Source organism: Bison bison, unplaced genomic scaffold, assembly GCF_000754665.1.
Source record: "Bison bison bison isolate TAMUID 2011002044 unplaced genomic scaffold, Bison_UMD1.0 scf7180017864123, whole genome shotgun sequence".
NCBI lineage: Eukaryota > Metazoa > Chordata > Mammalia > Artiodactyla > Bovidae > Bison > Bison bison.
Window position 1 is genome coordinate 3,035,573 of NW_011494695.1, and position 15,950 is coordinate 3,051,522.

The window sequence follows — 15,950 nt, forward strand, 5'->3', positions numbered from 1 at the left end:
GCTAAATGTCTCTTCCTCATTCCATGATTAGAATCTGAATAAAAAAGTCAGTCATCACCATTGAATATCAGAACTTAATTTAGGGAATTATTTACTTTTTGTAAGTGACTTCCCATGTTTCCTTTTATTTCATAAAATTATAGAACATACAAGAAAAGCACAGCAATGCTTTGCCCCAGAGAGGTAGAATATACAGAAAACCAGCATGAAGGAAATCTCTGTAAAAAAGAAAGAGAGAAAATCAGCAAAACTATCAAACATAGGTAAATAGAAAGCAACACACCAAAGAATAAGGGGGAATTATTACCTTTTCTGAAACACATGTTTTGAAGAAAAATTAAAAAAAGATTCTACTTAAAATTCCAGATTCATATTTCCAACTTAAGAGTACATTAGGTTTATGGGGGACTTGAGACTCAATGGCAAATGTCAAAATAATTAATATGTAAGTACCAACGAGCATCTTTTCTCCCAGCACAGGAGAGAGATTAAAATAAAGCAATTATTAGCAGGAATCTAGTTAAACTGACTCAGATGAACAAATGAAAATCTGGAGAAATGACTTGTGCTTCTTGCTACTGGAGAAACTGGCTCATGTGCTTAGTCACCCAGACTTTCTTTCCTCCTCTATGAACTGGGGTTGATATTAATATAATACACTTATGGAAGCTGTGAGGGTTACTTTGGTGGCATAATTAAAGTCTCAAGAGCACTGTGTGATACAAGTTAGTGGCCAACAATCTATGTGTATTGTTTTCTCCTCTTCCAGTCTCACAGCTGTCAGTGTGAGACGTTGGATGGGAAGGTACTAGCTTCTCCAGTGATAAAGATACTCATATCTTCATGGGGAGATTACAGTCACTGAATCACAAATGAAAATTTTAAGAAAGGAAATAACAAGAAAGATTATATTTCATTGCCCTTGCCATAGTTTTTTGCAAAAATAATATGGCAGTTATATAACATTTTGTTAATCAAGGCAAAGCCCTTTATCCGAAGTAGGTGTGAAGATGGTTACTTTTGTTCAAAACATGAGAACTCAGTCGTGTCTGGACTAGAGTTCACCCTGTCATGTTTTATCTTAGCAATTGATCCTTATATGTTTTTAGAGTATTTTGAGAAATGCCAGAAGATAATATGAAATGGAATAAAAATTGGAAGATACGCTGTAGTATAAATCAATGTCAGTTCAGTGGATAAAATGGAAAATAGTCTCCCAAACTTGAGAGAAATAATCTAGGATTAGGTGGAATCCTGAGAGGTTTAACTAGATCATTACGGACTTCAGATACCCCAAGAGCAGAAGACTGCTGTTTAATTTTTGAGTTTCATGCTGTCATGACTTTCTTTGCTGACATAAGCTTTTATTGGAACTTATAAGAGGGTGGGCATTAGCTGCTGACTTAACTGGCTGCTTTCTATTGTTTCAATCTGTGATTCTTTCCTGTGTTGAACCAACAAGAAATGTAGCGTTAAGGTCCTATGTTTACCAAAACTGCTTCTCTGCAGTTTAAGACACTAGTTTGAAAAAATCTGATTAGAAAACTGGCCTTCTTCAGTTTAGCACTATCTAAAGACAACTCTTTAACAGGAAGGAAGAATATGACTGATTTTTATGTTAACAGTACTCTGTAATGGCCTATATAGTAGAAGAATCTAAAAGCAGAGTAGATACAGATATGTGTATAGCTGAATCACTCTGCTGTACACCTGAAACTATCACACATTATAAATCAGCTAGAATCCAATAAAAATGTTTTAAAGAAAAAAAAAAAAAAAAAGAATCTGTGTTTTCTCAAATCCAAAATATTGCGCATTGATGATACAGCAAGTTTCGGTTCTGCTAGTTTTAACTTCATAGAAAGAAATAAAGGTGAATTCCTTCTAAAACAAATTATACTAAGTGTTCTTTGAATGTATCATGAAAAAGTTTATATTGTTTCAATTTAGTAGAGTGGAGCTCCAGATTCAATAGCACTCCCATAGGGGAAAAGTAGGAAAGAACCACTTGTTGAATTAAAACACTTTAGTCCACAGCCTCACAGAACTCAGGAAGTAGCATGGACCTATTTGACATTGTTTGGCATACAGAGGAATAATCGTAATATGAGCATTTGATTTTCATATTTGCAGTACAGACAATATGGGGCTTTTTATTTTTCTCAGGTTTAGTTTCTTCATCTGTAAAACTGAGGTAGCATCATCTACTTCATAGTTTTGGCTTAAGGATAGAATATGACTGAATATTTGAATAAGCATTCAATATGTATTTGTGGAATCTGAATCATAACCCAGTGATGAGCTTTTTGTGGCTATTTGTTAGTATTTGATATTAAGAAGATTCATATATCTATATGCTATGATCCTTTTATTGTATGTTCCGTAAAACTGTAATAGTTGGACATTGATAATCACGTGTGTTTAAGTGTGGTATGCTGATAACTTGAGCTCCAAGCATATTCTCTCACATTCCATATAGTATTTCTGCACTTAGGAGACTGCTTATTAGATAAAACTTTGTAACTATATAAAATATTAATTAAATGAAAACTCTGAGATTTAGGAGAATGTATATGATTCTAGAATCCAGGCTCCCATATTTATATAATATGTAATACCTTAGATGAATCATAAGTACCTCTGAGGCTCAGTATCCTTTCAATAAATTGGAACTAAAACTTAACATAGTATCTTTACAAGTCTGTTGATAGGATAAAGCATTATGTTGTATGAAAAAATTGTGAATTATAAAGGAATACACAAATATATGGGCTATTATCCTAATGTGGAAGTTAAAAAGTCTGTCTCAACAGTTTTTTTTTTTTAGATTTTGTTAGATAATTTGTGACATTGGCTTGTATTATGTAAAATTCTTAGTGAAGTCTTCCAACAGTTTGTCTTGACAAAATAAAAATTGACATTTAAAATGGTCCAAGGAAAGTGCTAGTCATTAAGTTTGCACCAGAACATGTGAGGGAAATAAAAAATTCAGCTTCTATGAGAATGGTATTAGTAAGACAGAAACAGATCACACTTGCCAACAGGGTCAATGGTTTTGAGGAATTACATGTGTTTCTTTGCAGAAGAATATCACAGATATATACTAACATGAAAAATAATTATGCAGTTCAGGGAAATAAATGATTAAAATTTGCACTGGATTATAAAACAACAAAGGAGTAACCCCCAAATTAGCCTGGGGCCAGAAAATGACAAATAGGGTTACTGATGGGAAAGAGAAAAGAAGATGGTAGTTAAAATGTATTGTCAAATCAAATAATAATCATGAATTGAATTGACCCTTGAAACATGCAAGTTTGAACTGTGTGGGTTCACTCATATATGGATATTTTTCAGTAGTGTACTACAGTCCTACAAGGTCCATGGTCAGTTTGAATCCTTGGTTATTTCCAACCCTATAGCAATGAGTAGAAGGCTTAGACTGAAGAAAGAACTGTGAATTTCATAGGAAAATTTACTTTCCCCAATTAAACTCAAATATATGCATTTACACTGTGGATCCATAGCAAAATCAAGTATTTATTTTTTTTTATGTTTAGAAAAACATAATTCAATAATAGAGTAATTCTGAACACAAACCTCCACTTTTTTTTATCGGCGCATAATTGCTTTAAAAGGTTGTATTAGTTTCTGCTGTACAACAGTGAATCAGATGTAAGTTTACATATATCCCCTCCCTCCTGAGCCTTCCTTTAGCTCCCCGCCACCCTCCACCACCGCATCTCACCTGTCTAGGACATCAAAGAGCACTGAGCTGAGCTCCATATATTATACAGCAGCTTCCCACTGGCTGTTTAAGGATGGCCCTAGAGTCTGTCATACAGAATAAAGTGAGTCAGAAATAAGAAAGCAAATGTCACATATATAGGATATTCCACATGTCTGTTCTCTATCCCTGCCCTGCAAATATTTTTGGCAAACACTTATATCTCTATATATGAAATCTAGAAAAATGGTGAACCTAGTTGCAGGGAAGAAATAGAGAAGGGACATGTGGACATGGGATAGCGGGGGAAGCGATGTGTAGGACAAATTGGGAGAATAGCATTGATATATCTACACATCTTTTTTTTTTTTGGCCTTCTGAAACACCAGTGTAGTAATGGGAAGGAATTTTTAAGGCATTATCAATTATAATTATTATTATTTGCATTGACAATATCTTTATCTAGCTGAAGGGAAAAGAAAACAAAAAAAGGAGCTTAATTTGTAACTCAGAATTCTCATAAATAATAAGGACCTGGCATCCAGAATCAAGGGTAGGCATTAAAGAGCTAGGGGGAAAAAAAAAGCCATTTAATTCTTGTTTACAATAAATTAAACCTATAATGGGTCAGGCTCCCTAGTGAAAGAACCTGAGGGAAAAAATCAGGTGCTTTTAGTCTGTTTGAAGAATTACAGCAGAATACTGAAAGGAAGAGGAACTAAAATTGTATTCTCATGTAAAATTTAGCATAAACGGCTTCACAGAGTTATCTTCAATTGAGGCAAGGGTGCCCATGTTTTTAGCTCTGTAAACAGTACATTTAGTGGCTCAGACAGTAAAGAATCCACCTGCAATGCAGGAGACCTGGGTTCAATCCCTGGGTAGGGAAGATCCCCCTGGAGAAGGGAATGGCAACCCACTCCTGTATTCTTGCCTGGAGAATTCCATGAACAGAGGAGCCTAGCAGACTGCAGTCCATGGGATTGCCAAGGGTTGGACAAGACTAAGAGACTAACACTTTCACTGTCTTTTAAAGAGTACCTTAGACATATCCACAATTAATCAAAAGGAAACTTCACTCAATAAAATTCAAGTAGTTATCGGGCAGACAAGAGCAGAGAAATGTTCCAGAAAGAAATAAAAATGTGCAAAATAACAAAGGTAAAAATGCCCATAGTGAATTTGGGACTGTAGAAATTACCTCAGAAATGTAATAATGCAATATTTACATATAAATTGTAGTTCTAGTTGGATAATGTTTGCTTTTAATTGCTTTGATAATTGTTGTATACTTAATGTTTAAATGTAAAAATACAGAAACTTATTTAACACTTCTACTTTGCAAATGTTTTTCATTTAAGTCTTATTTTCAAACAGTTATAGAACTCTCATGAATGAAAAAGATACCTTTTGTCTACTGTGCAATATTAAATAGTAATGCTTAACTTGAAAAGAGCAGAAAAATATATTTAAAAGTTAGATATGTAAAGGTTATCTGAAGGCCACTCTGACATATAGAATGTTCGTATTCTGCCATTTCTGACTCTGTTTGTTGGATTATAATATCCTGGGGAGATATTTTCCTATTTTATTACTGATTTTGGTAGAAATCCTGTGAACCTTAGCAACATCACTATATACCAGTTCCTGTTTTTAACTCATCTGACCACCACATTATTGGTCTTATTTGTCAAATAAAAAATTTTCAGTATGTCTTTGTGCTGTCTTTGAATAAAATATAAAAGGGATTTCCATGCTTGATGTACTCAAACTTTTATCGCGTGTAATTAAAAAATGAACTGTAGAACAGTAAGATAAAAGCATATTTAAGAAGTTTTTCCCCCTTTTTGTCTTCTGTATTTGTTTCTTTTGTGTGTACATTTGATAATTTATTAGCCTATTCTCTGGAAGTTCAAGTATTTTTAATAATGGAGAACTGGGGTCAGTTTAAAACTAAAATGATTTAAAATATAAACAGTACTTAGCATCTTATGCATAATTATATACACAGTAGGGTCCATATTGAGTTTGCCTGGTGACTCAGCTGTAAAGAATGTGCCTGCCAATGCAGGAGACATGGCTTCAATCCCTGGGATGGGAAGATCCCCTGAAGAAGGAAATAGCAATCCATTCCAGTATTCTTGCCTGGGAAAGCTCATGGACAGAGGAGTCTGGCGGGCTACAGTGCATGGAGTCACAAAGAGTAAGACATGACTGAGTAACTAAGCAATGACAAAACAGGGACCATATTGGTATTTATGCAGCATTTGATCTATTGGTAAACTGACTGTAGTTTATCAATAGTTTGTATACCCTGATGTAATAATTCCTATTAAAATGAAAATGGGCTTCCTTTGTGGCTCAGCTGGTAAAGAATCCACCTGCAGTGTGAGAGACCTGGGTTTGATCCCTGAGTTGGGAAAATCCCCTGGAGAATGGAAAGGCTACTCACTCCAGTATTCTGGCCTGGAGAATTCCATGACTGTATAGTCCATGGGATTGCAAAGAGCTGGACACAACTGAGTAACTTTCACTTTCACTTTCTTTCTTGATCTATTGATAAATTGACTATAGTTTATCCATAGTTTGTATACCCTGGTATATTAATTCCTATGAAAATGAAAACATGAATTAAAAATTATTGATAATTTATGTAGTGGGTATCAAATTGTGTTCTTTAGAACCCTGGAGTACTTTAGAATTATGGCAAATAAAATTGAAAGCTGAAATGAAAAAGCACTTAAAGTATTTTTCAAAGAAATTGACCCTATGAGGCATAAGGAAAGAGCTGGAAAATTCTATCAAGCCATGTGCCACAAATTCTGTAATAACCATTGCTAGACACATAACTGTGCCACCCCTAAATTCCTATCTTGAAGGCCTTACCCTTACTGTGATGGTATTTGGGGGAAGGGATCTTTGAGGGGTAATTAGATTGAGATGAGGTCATAAAGTGGGGTCCTCATGGTGAGATTAGTATTCTTTTAAGTGAAGACATCAAAAGACTTGTCTTTCTCTCTTTCACCATAACATGAAGATGTAGTGAAAAGACAGCCATCTATAACCCACAAAGAAAACTTTCATGAGACACCAACCATGCTGGCACCTTGCTCCTGAACTTCTGGCTTAATGAACTGGGAGAAAATACATTTATGTTATCTAAGCCACAGAGTCAATGTTATTTTGCTATGGCAGCCTGAACAAACTAAGACAACCATATTTAACAAATATCGTGCAAGTACATCCCAGGGTTCAATCCCTGGGTTGGGAAGATCCCCTGAGAAGGAAATGGCAACCCACTTCAGTGTTCTTGCCTGGAAAATCCCATGGATGGAGGAGTCTGGCCCACTGCAGTCCCATTGGGTGGCAAAGAGTCAGATACAGCTGAGTGACTAACACACTGACGGTAGAATGTGAGCTGACAACATAGTTCAGGGAATTATCTAAAAATATTCATCAGTGTTGAATTGGTTCAGCTATAACAGTAACATATAATTTTTTGATATATTGCATATCTCTGTTACACTTAACTACTTCATAATTCTCCATGATATGACTGTGCATACTCCCAATAATGACTGACTCTATTTGACTCCACTTTTCTGTTGTTGTGGATACTCCTGTACCAATAAGAGCCTTGTGTATTTTCATTTATGGAACTGTGAAAATTTCTATGTGCTGTGTACTTGAATATGGAATTGTTGGTTTGTAGTACATTAATTTCAGGGAAGGCAATGGCACCCCACTCCAGTACTCTTGCTTGGAAAATCCCATGGATGGAGGAGCCTGGTAGGCTGTAGTCCATGGGGTCGCAAAGAGTCAGACATGGCTGAGCGACTTCACTTTCACTTTTCACTTTCATGCATTGGAGAAGGAAATGGCAACCCACTCCAGTGTTCTTGCCTGGAGAATCCCAGGGACGGGGGAGCCTAGTGGGCTGCCATCTATGGGGTCGCACAGAGTCGGACACGACTGACGTGACTTAGCAGCAGCAGCAGTACATTAATTAACTTAAGGGCTTCTCTTGGTTCTCTGGAGAAGTTGCCGTTGGTAGGATTGTGGGCATCTATATTGCACATCATCATCAACATTTAGTAGTATGTATTTTCCAAGTTTTATTAATCCAATGGGTGTAACATGAAAGCAGATTTTTCTTTCAGTTTGAATTTCTCTCATTAAGAATCTGATCACCTCTTGATTAGCTTTTGGGATTCCATTTTAATACTACTTATTTATATATTATATCAATTTATCTTTTAAGGTTACTGTCAGATTTTTGTTGATCTGTATAAATTGCTTGCATATTATATATAGTAATGAGTCCCTATTGACTTCATACACTGTAAGTGTGTTCTCCCTTTCTGTAATCTGCTTAGTATTAGCCATGCTGTTCTTAATTATAAAAAAAAAAAGGAAAAGAGTTATTTCTCATTCTTGATCATTGATGTAAGTTTCTGTATTGTTTTCTAATAATCTTTTAATTTGACCTTTCACATACAGTGTGTGTTATATAGTATACATTACTATAAGTGATCCTGTTTTATATTATTTTTATGTATGAATCAATATCCCAATACTGTCTACAAAATAACTTATCTCTTTGCAACCCCATGGACTATAGCCCTCCAGGCTCCTCTGTCAATGGAATTTTCCAGGCAAGAATACTGGAATGGGTTGCTATTGCCTTCAGTAGACATGGAAGTTCAATAGAAGATGTGCACTTTGAAGCATTAGTGGAATTTTGGCAAGTGGAGATAGACGGGAGATCATGTAATAGTGGATACTGTTATTGTCTCCCCAATATCCATTCAATAACAGGTGATTCGTCTAAGCCAATCATTATTTTCCATGTCTCAAAGATTAGTCTCAGTCACAGCCAGTTACAAGAGAAGGAAAATCTGGTGGTGGGATGGGATAAAGCTGATTTTGTGTGAGACTATTTCTTCCTGGTAAAAAAAAAAAAAAATCATAGGTAAAGCTGGTTCATGTCTAAGTGTGAGCTTGGAGCTACTGAAATTATTTCACTACCAGTCTAAAGTCCAGGCCAGTGCCATGGTATTTGAGTGGAGAGGCAGGCATCCGTGACTAACCAAATCTTTGTTAGTTTTTATTGGAGTATAGTTGATTTATAATGTTGTGGTAATTTCAGGTATATAGCAAAGTGAATCAGTTATACATATGTAAACTTTTTTTATCCTCTTTCCATATATAGTTCATTACAGAGTATTGAGTAGAGTTGCAATTTAAGCTATTCTGGAGGTCAAGGTATCTCTGGAACTATCATACATGTACTTTATGATTATCATACATGTACTTCATGAATTATCATACATGCACTTCATGAAGAAAATGTGTGAGTCATTAAATTTAGATAATCAATGGAATATCAGTTCTATTATAAGGTAGAGATATCTGTCACTTGAAAATACTGGGACTCAGAACGCAAGTCAGGAATAATACCACAAATTTAATTCTAACAGTTAAATAAAGGGATCAAAATATTTCCAAGTAGTATTTAAGGAGAAAATGCAATACAAAAAAGAGCGAGTAATGCCTGTATTTATTAAATAGGAAACAAACAGAAAAGCATTCCCACAAAAGGAAATTTACAATTGATTAGAGGAGACCTGGAACTTTTCAGTATTGCAGAAACAAGGAAGAAAGTATTGACAGAGCTACAGAACTGCAAAAATTATCCAAAGGAGGAAATGAACAGAATAGCAAAAGATTTTTTCCAGAGGATATTAGGGATTTTTGAATTAACTTAGATTCTGAATCCAATATATCCTTATGGGGCAACACAAGGAGACATATAAAGAACATCTGAATGCTAGACATTTTTTTTTTAGCCTTCTAAGGAAAGCATGGCCATTTGAACTGTAAGTAAGTAAAGAAGTTCTTCCAGTTATATTTTGAATAGTGCCATAACATGCTACCTGTTTATTATCAAGCCAGGAGGTTAGAGCAATGGCTGTTGACCTGTTCAGAGGACTTTCCCTGTATCTCACTGAAAATTTCTTTTGGAATTTAGATTCCCCTTCTGTTGTCAGAGGCATTAGGTAAAGACGTGCACTGCTGAGAGCAGCAGTGTGTTTTACCTTAACAGATGGTTGCTGTTGAGGCAGATTGAAATCAGCAATGCACACTTGTTTTAGCAGGTTATTTTCATTTTAATTGTACACCGGAAACCTAATAAACAAAAATTCCCTCAGGCTAAATTGTCTTGTGTATGTGTGTGTGTGTTTAAAATGTTCTGGTGCCAAAAACTCTGGAAACAAATACCAAATACCAAACAATAATAATACACTGATATTAAGGTGGCTCAGGTGGTAAAGAATCTGCCTTCAATGCAGGAGACCCAGGTTTGATCCTTGAGTCGGAAAGATCCACCAGAGAAGGGAATGATTACCCAGTCCAGTATTCTTGCTTGGATATACTATGGACAGAGGAGCCTGGCAGGCTATAGTCCATGGGGTCCGCAAGAGTCAGACGCGACTGAGATACTGACACTTTCAGTTTCCCTCTTCATGAACTGTATATTAGGCCTCTCTGACACCACAAATAACTTTTGGTTAAGAGAAAGTGAAAAACAGGGAAAAAAACTTTCTTAAGAGTTTTCCAGCTTATTTTATAGGTAGGAGATCAGCCGAACACCTTCATGGGTGAAATATAAAGAAAAAGTAAATGAAGGAATGATGCAGTTATGTCTCTAGCTGTTGAAGACATCATTTGTTGCCTAGCCTTCCAGGCAGTTATATGAATGTTTAGACTGTAGGTAGCATAGGATCCTTCAGTAAAAGGAGATTGTAGAGGCAAACTTGGTTAAAGCTCTATCTACTGCCCCATTTCTGTGTTCGCTATGATGTAAAAATATGTTCAAGAATCTGAAGGGGAATATAAAAGAAAATATGTCCTTTTGTAGTCCAATTAATGACCTACTTGTCTAGATCTGTACTTAAAGATATGAATAAATCAACCTGCTAATAATAGAAAAAATGTAAAAAATCTTACTGATATTCATCTGATATATTATTTTAATAGGAATCAGTGTTTCAGAGCTGAAAAAACCTAAGAGATATTTTTCCTAATTTTATAGCTGGGCAAACAAGAAATTGAAATTCATGGACTGGGCTTCCAGTTTGACCTTAACTTTAATCCCAACTCCAAAACATCTTGAGTCTTTGGGAAATTTAGCTAAAATTCACATTTTTATATTTTGATCTAAAATTTGAGATAAGAATAACACTCATAAAATCAGCATTGTTTTAATCAGTAAACAAGGCAAAATATATGTAAAGAACTTAGCTCGGCACTCAACATTTAATAGTTACTCTGTAAACACTGACTCTCTTTTTCTTTCCTAAGTATCACCAAATGTTTACTAGTTAACTTGATTCCATAGTTAACTTGCCCAAAAGTTTTCATAATGATTTTAAATGAAATGCTAATATCTTGATGTCTGAGGCCTTTCTTAAAAACGGAAATAATTATTTTTTTTTTGGCTGCACTGAGTCTTTTTTGCTGCATGCAGGCTTTCTCTAGTTAAGGCCAGTAGTCTACTCCTCGTTGCTGGGAATGAGCTTCTCAATGTGGTGGCTTCTCTTGTGGAGCACAGGTTCTGCGGCACTTGATCTTCAGTAGTTGCCCCACATGGGCTCAGCAGTTGTGGTTTCCAGGGTCTAGACTGCATGCTCAATAGTTGTGGTGCATGGGCTTAGTTTCCCTGAGACATGTGGAATCTTCTGGCCCAAGGATCAAACCAGTGTCCCCTGCATTGGCGGGTGGACTCTAAACCACTGGACCACCAGATGGAGTTACTACAATTGGCTAGAAATTATTTTAAAATTTAAAAACTAAATCAAGGCACTCAGTTCAGATAGGCTGCACTTTTCCCAGTCTCTTACCTCTGCTACAGTGGTGGATGTTAGCAGAACTAGACTGTGCCATCTCCCAAAATCTCTGAGCTGGTGTAGAAAAGACTTCTTGATCCATGGAGAATGCAAGACGGAGGCTGCTCACAACTTAACACCAATTTTCCCCTAGCACCTACCAGTGACTGGGAGAGGCCATGAAAGCATGTCTGAATAACACCACCCCCGACCCCTTGCTTTTTTTTTTTTTTCTTTCAATGTGTCAGATTATACATGGAAAATCCTTGGATATACACTTTGAATGTATATGGATATATTCAGTGACTTGATAGAGTTTGCCTTAATCAAGTAGTCTCAATATTTCTATTTACCTTCTCTCTCTTGTAACAAAAATTTGATACAATAGGTTGATAGACAGTTACCAAACAACCTAGTTGCCAAACAGAATTTGCTATAGTCTTTTTTGTTGTTGTTTTGTTTTTAGGAGACAGAGATATTTGTGGACTGGTTTAGCCTATCCACTCTATATTAAAGGGAATGATTATAGAATAGCCTTGTCAAGGGACTCTGAGAATCTATGTCTATTTTAGATTGTTTTGTTAATACATAAGATCTCAAAACATACTTCTTTGAGGACCAAGACACATTCATATAGTACTTGGCATTTCCTCTTCCTAATACAGAGACTGACATATAGTTAATATTCAATCAGTAACCACTGAACAGAACTGAAGAACAGAATTGTATACATGGTTATACCTGGCATATATTAGCATTGTGGGAAGTAATTTTTAAGATATGTTTTTAAAAATAAACTTTACTTTTATTATAACCCCAAACAAAGCCATGTCTCTGCTAAGGAAATTTGAGAAAATGAAGCATTTTTTCTGAGTAGCTGTAGCAAACCAGCTGTATTTTGTTGTATTGATAGGATTATAGAAGCAACTCTTATAGGTTTAATTTTTAAAGAACAATACATTTCAGTTCTCTTCCTGATACATTTATTAAATAATAAAGGCTTCAGGTATCCATGACACCACTTTTTCATTAATTTTGTAGAGTTCTTTAAACAGGAGTCAGACAGGCAAATACTACCAGATTCCAAGCATATAATAAAAAGGATAGAGTAATTGGATTTAAGACAACTGGGAGAGGGTGGAACTATGAGGAGTCCATATGCTTATTTTAGAAATTTATAACTCTGTACACATAGAAAGGTCAGTAGAACAAAGTCTTCATGCAATCTGCTTGCCAGTTTTCAACCTTTTTTTTTTAGAACAAATATTTCACATGATAAACATTTACCTCATGTTCAGTAATTCTATCCTTTTTACTTTAGTTTGTGTTTCTTTAATTACATTAAAATGAACTTAATATTTTATAAAGATACTCTTATAATTTTATTCCATTTTACTAAGTGCTTTCTATATAAATGGATTTTTATCAATGGTTCTTATACATGGATGTCTAAGAATGATGCTTTCTAAAGGTTAATGATGCTTAATTTCCCAGTCAGAAATTTAAGGTAGCTATTTTCTACTTGTTTCTTCATAGTTTTCTATATTGATTAAATTTTATAGCATATACATTTATTTATTTATTTACACAATACATGCTTATTGTTTAAATACTTTTGTTAATGTTGTAGTCACTATTAATATAGCAGTGAGCATAGCGTACAAAAATTTCTATGTCCATGAAATTTAGTAGTAGGAGACATTAGAAAAAATATCAAGGAGAAAATACAATTCCTCAACTAGAGATATAAAGAAAAATCTATTAGGGCAGATATAGGGAATATGAGAATTTGTGGAAATAAACTTTTAATTCATGGCATATTAGCCAAGGTTCGGTCAAGAGATATAATCATGTCAGTTATTATACTATAGAGATAAAAGAATATTTTAGAGTTAACCCTAACCCTAACCCTATTTTTTTTTTTTTGGTCAATAAAGAATTGTTCATTAGTTGTTGAATATCTTAAAATATAGAAATTAAACAATAAGATATTGCAGTAATAGCCACTGCAGAAAAGTAGTCATTCCCTTAGGACAATGGGGACAAAGAAAAGAGATGTGAATTACTAAAACCTATATGTTTTGGGGAGCACATCCAGAAAACTGGGACTTAGTCCCATTTGAAGGAGATGCTGCTCCCTTACTACTGATGTCTTTGTGGTTGGAGAAAGTTCCCTGTGGGGCTGAAAATCAGACCCCTGACAATGAGATATTTCTGACAGTATGTACTGGGTCTGGTTCGGAGTGTTGGAAATACTGCAAACTGAAATTAACCCCTGCCTCCTGCTGGTAGAGGCTAAAAAAGTTAGCTGGCAAAAGGTGTTTTTGCAGAGTTCTGTCCTCTACTCACAGAGCGGAATGTTGACAGTATGGACTTGAAACTGATAAACAATACCTTAATACATGCCTAACTTAAAACTTTAGTTTCTGAATTTTTTATGGATTAGTTCATGTAGGTTCTCTTATAAGCTGTTAAAGAGTTTGAGAGGAGAGCAAAAGCAAAAGGGAATTCAACTGAGTCAGTCTACAGATTCTAATGTGGCTTATTGTCTCAAGAAAATCCTGCTTCTATCATTTCACTCTACACTGGGCAGGTGAAGGAAAGATGATCAAAGTGTATAAAATGATATACTAATACACCTTACTTATTTTTCATTCTAAAAGGAACTTCTCTAAATTCTCTTTCAGTTAGAAAGCCTAATGATAGGCAGCCTATAAAGTTATTCCAAACCGGTGAATCTTTCTCTAAAATGCCATGCCCTCTTTCCAGTTGTCTGACCAGTTATCCAGGCATCACTGCAACAATGAGAGTATCACTGAATTTGCCTTTTGAAATAAATCAGTTGATGTTACTACATTACTTAAAATCTGAAGTGATATACTCCTTTCTATCTAGGCTTTATATTTGTCTCATATCAATAAAAATGGTTTTTATTTTTCCTTCTGATTTGTGTGTAAATCAGAGTAAAGGAGTTGAGTAAAATAATTCATTCAACCTCATTTTTAAAGGTATATTTGGCTGTGCTGGGTCTTCGTTGCTTTGTGCAGGCTTTCTCTCTTTGCAGTGAGTGGGGGTTACTCTTGGTCGCGGTGCACAGGCTGCTCTCTGAAGCGACTTCTTGTTGCAGAGCACAGACTCTAGGTGCATGGGTTCAGCTGTTGTGCTGTGCAGGCTGTAGGGTGTGAGGGCTTCAGTAGTTGCGACACACAGGCTCTGTAGTTGTGGCATATGGGCTTATTTGCGCTGCGGCAATGTGGAATCTTCCCAGACTAGGGTTCGAACCTGTGTCTCCTGCATAGCCAGGCAGATTCCTATGCACTGTGAGAAGTACTGTGCAACCGATTTTTAGTGGGTTATTTACTTTCTAAATTACACAAGGTAAAAAAAAAAAAAATAGTAATAATTCCAGCAAATAAAACATTCAAAATTTAAAAGATGTGATTTTTCCAATGGTAAACCAGTGGTTAGAGAAATAATATCCCTTTGTGCATAACAGTTCGGTCGCTCAGTCATGTCGGACTCTTTGTGACCCCCATGAATCGCAACACACCTGCAAAATAAATCTTAACTACCCAAATCTTGTATATTTGGAAAGTGAAGTGGTCATTTGAAGGAAGGAATGATGGAAGCGAAAGAAAGGAGAAAAGGAAAGAGAGAAAGAAGGAAAGAGTAAGAAAAGCATAGAGGAAGGGAAGGAAAAAGGAGAGGAATTCATTATATTCCTTTTAGAATGATGTAGACATACTTTGATTAATCTTGAAATCACTAGAATATACAAATTTTGATGTTTCAGGTATCTCAATTATAAAAATGAGATAATATGCTTTTTCTTTATTTTTTTCTTTCCTGAAATAGCTATAAAATATTTGGTTTTACTTCATCTCGTTATATGGGCTTCCCTGTTGGCTCAGATGGTAAAGAATCTACCTGCAATGTGGGAACCTGGGTTCAGTCCCTGGGTGGGGAAGATCCCTTGGAGGAGGGCATGACAATCCACTCCAGTATTCTTGCTGGAGAATTCCCATGGACAGAGGAGCCTGGCAATCTACAGACCACGGGGTCACAAAGAGTCAGACACGACTGAGCAACTAAGCACATCTAGTTATAGTTATATAAGGGATTTGTATATATATATTTACATATCCCTTTATATATATATATATATATTTATATATCCCTTTATATATATAAGACATTTATATATATATATATATATATATTTATATTTATATATCCCTTTGGTGTTGAAGAAGACTCTTGAGAGTCCCTTGGACTGCAAGGAGATCCAACCAGTCCATTCTGAAGGAGATCAGCCCTGGGATTTCTTTGGAAGG